Raw genomic sequence first — 3,641 nt, forward strand, 5'->3', positions numbered from 1 at the left:
AGCAGGACAGTTCATGTGGTTAAAATTAAACAAGTATAGGCACTTTCACAGGTTGCAGTCATCAGGATGTCATGACATGCCCCCAGGAGCTCTACAGCTCAGTGAGATCAGCTTTCTTTTGTATAAATAAGTAAAAGCTTCAGGATTAAAAAATGCTTTTGAAGAGCTGTGAAGGGAGGAAGCAGACTTACTGATGTCAGTGACAGATGCTGGAGTGTGAGAGAGGCAGTGCTGGCACAGGGGTGTTACTGGGGCACGGGGGTCTGCAGCGCTGGCACAGGGGATCTACTGGTCCAGTTCTGTTTCAGAGGGTCCTGTTGGGTAACACGCTGGTCACTGGAGAGAGACAGGGCTGCAGCTGTCCCATGATGGCTGCAGCTTCATTGGCACCTTTCCTTTTCACTAGAGGTTTCAGAAGCCTGGGGTTTAGCTCCCTCCTGAGTTACAGCATGAAGCATCCTTTCCTTTGATGGCTTCTCCACTCTGGATTGTGGGTTCCTCAATGCACTGAGTTATAAGAAAGATTAAAGGAAGAGTCTTCCTTCTTCTCAATTACCACTGTATGAATTGATAATGGATTCATTCAAGTTTAGGGCCAAAACCGTGGTCCGTGTCAGAAATTAATTTGCTTCAGCACAGAGTGATGCTACGAAGCTGGTTTTATAGCCACAAATGCTGGGAGTTGACTAACCTACAAGGCAAGGTAGAATGGCCACAGAATATTTTGGAGGCTGAGGCTAATGTGTTTTTGTGTGCAACTTCCAGGGCACCAGGTCTAACTCATTCCTGGAAGACAGACACTGGTGATGCTCCGTAAGGCTGGAAGGATCTGAATTTCTCTGTGTTATAATATGATCTCATGATTATTATGATCAAATTATACAGGTATAAAACAGAGAGAAGAGATTTGAACCCACAGACTTCATCTATTTGAGTACATTGAATGTGCTGATGTTGCCCAGCACTGGGGCTGACGAGCTGAGGCAGCCCATGCACATGGCATTGAACTTGCCCACCCTCCCAACCACGGGGACCACATGCAGCCTGCTCCGGGGTGAGGCAACTACCCCAAGATGGTTCAGGAGATTGCTAGTAGACTGAGACCTGCGTGCCAGGGACTGTTCAAACAGTGCAAACCAAACAAGTTGCAAGGCCTAGGACAATCTAGTTTACCATCATGGAGATAACCATGGTGTGAATCTGGGGAAAGGCTTTGGTGAGGGTAATGCTAAGATACTTCAGTCCGTGTATGACCGCAACAGTTTATTCTAAGTTGCCAGTTTCTCTGATGAGTAAAGGATATAGCTGGTTCTGTTGGGTTTTCAGAAGTTTATCAAGAAAAGGCTAACTTGCCCTTCTGTCTTCTAGGAAACCCACTGATATGCACAAAAAAACCCCAAACCCTACCTGAAAGGAGGTTGTGGCAAGGTGAGTGTTGGTCTTTTCTCCCATGTAGCAAGGACAAGAGGAAACAGCCTCAAGTTGCAGCAGGAAGGCTTGGACGAGATATTAGGAAAAACTTCCTCACTGAAAGAGTTATCAAGCACTGGAACAGGCTGCCCAGGGAAGTGGTTGAGTCCCCATCCCTGGAGGTATTTAAAAGATGGGTAGATGTAGCACTTAGGAACATGGTTTAGTGGTGGACTTGATAGTGTTAGGTTAATGATTGGACTTGATGATCTTAAAGGTCTTTTCCAACCTAAATGATTCTATGATTCTATAAACTCAGGGCAAAATGGAGCCACTCTAGCTCACAAAATTGTTATTAAGCGCTCCAGGTCAGTTTGTTTGACAGTTTGTCCTAGTTGTGATAGGACATAAAAGACAGTGCAAAGCTTTGTGGAGACAAAGGAACAAGGCCAAGCTCTTGTCATTAAACATGGGCTGAGTAGACCTTTTGATCTTTAAGATGAAAAGAAGACAGAGTTCAGGGGAAGCTGCTTGATATGCTGAGGATGATAAAGGATGTCCCACATGTCTGTCAGACCCTTATTCAAATTTATGGGTGCCTCTAACATTGCATTTACATTATCAGGTAATGAGTTAAAATACCTAAATTCTACTTTTTGAAAGAGAAAACAAGATTCGGAACTGGCATTTGAGCAGTGCGTAGAATAAAAACTCCCTTAAATCCATTAACAGCTTATCCCTTGGACTCTGCATGAGTTGAAAGTCTTTTATACAGAGGCTTCTTCCTCGGATGCTGCCTTAAGGGAATGAAGGATTGGTTTGTAACAGTGGATAGGGAGCTGAAGGTCAAAAATAAATTCTGTTTACTAAAACATATTCTAGTGCTTAATCTGATCCTAGGTGAGCTCACTCACATAGCAGAGTTTAGAGAAAGGAAGAGGAAAAACCTTGGCAACTTAATTAAAAAAAAAAAAAGGGAAAGGAGAGAAGGACAAGGAAAGATCCTGCTAGTACCAGAATGGTAAGTACTGGAGAAGATAAATCTTGCTTTCAAAATAATAACTGTGTCTTCATCAAGTATCCCCATAAATCTGTAATACAGCCTAGGGTTTGAGAACTAAATCCTTTTTCTTCCTGAAATAAATTTTTGAGGCAAGATTTCCAGAGTTCTTTTTAAGAATTGAACATGGGGAAAACATAACTCGTATGTGTAATTTTATTCAGCTAACTAAAATTGTATTTTTCAGCACTCATTTGGCTTATTTATTTGGAAAGATCTTTCTGACACCAGTAAATTGTTATTCAGCACCAGGCCTTGCATTTTTTTCTGAACTGTCCATTGACCTGAAAAAAAGTATAATCTATTAAAGCAGCTGTTTGGAAATAATACGATGCATGATCTTTACCCCTCTTCCCTTTGTTTAACATAACCGGCTTTCAGGTTAGTTGGTTGAGTCTTTAAAAATAAGGTACTGATTACTTCACGCTTTTCATTACTAAGATGGTGCATTTTTTTTAATTTTATGAGCATAATGATCACAAAAAAAAATTTATGTTCAGTCTGGGACACTGTCCTGAGAAAGGTGCTGTGTGGAAAGTACCTATGGAAAATGTCTCTACCTTTTACCCCCCAGCACACAGGCACAGCCCCCATCCTGCCAGGAGGCACTGTCGGAGCCCCCGTCCGAGGCTGACACCAGCCTGTGCCGGATTCGGTGCGCGGCTGCCCTCCCGAGCCTGTGCGCAGCCTACCCATCACTGTCCTGATGGCTGCTAACAGAGAGACATGGAACTATATATCACTGTGGGGAAGTTTTTAAACTACTTTTTGGTCAAATTGTAGGTGACACAGATCCTGACATATTTAGCGCAAGGGGAAAAGGCTGCCAAGTCTCTCAAGAGGCTGCTTTGTAATTGCTCTTGCTGAAGCATTGCTATTATCACTAATAAAAGGGCTGGAGTCAAGAAAACAGCACTTGTGTTTGGGAGCTGTGTGTGCAAGGGGGAAAGGGAGTAAGCAAGCAGATGTCAATGGTTGTCAGCATCTGAATTCTCCACTGGTGGAGATACAGGAGGCGGAATGTTAATTGCTTTCCTGGAAGATGCCCTCTAACATGGGAATTGCTTAAATGAGTATTCTGTAGTCCTACAAGCTTTATTTGAAATTCAAAACCATGTTTTCTCAGCAGTGCATACCAGGCAGAGTCACTTTTAATTTCACATTTCCCTAC

This window comes from Egretta garzetta, unplaced genomic scaffold, assembly GCF_000687185.1.
Source record: "Egretta garzetta isolate BGI_Z169 unplaced genomic scaffold, ASM68718v1 scaffold62, whole genome shotgun sequence".
NCBI classification, from domain to species: Eukaryota; Metazoa; Chordata; class Aves; order Pelecaniformes; family Ardeidae; genus Egretta; species Egretta garzetta.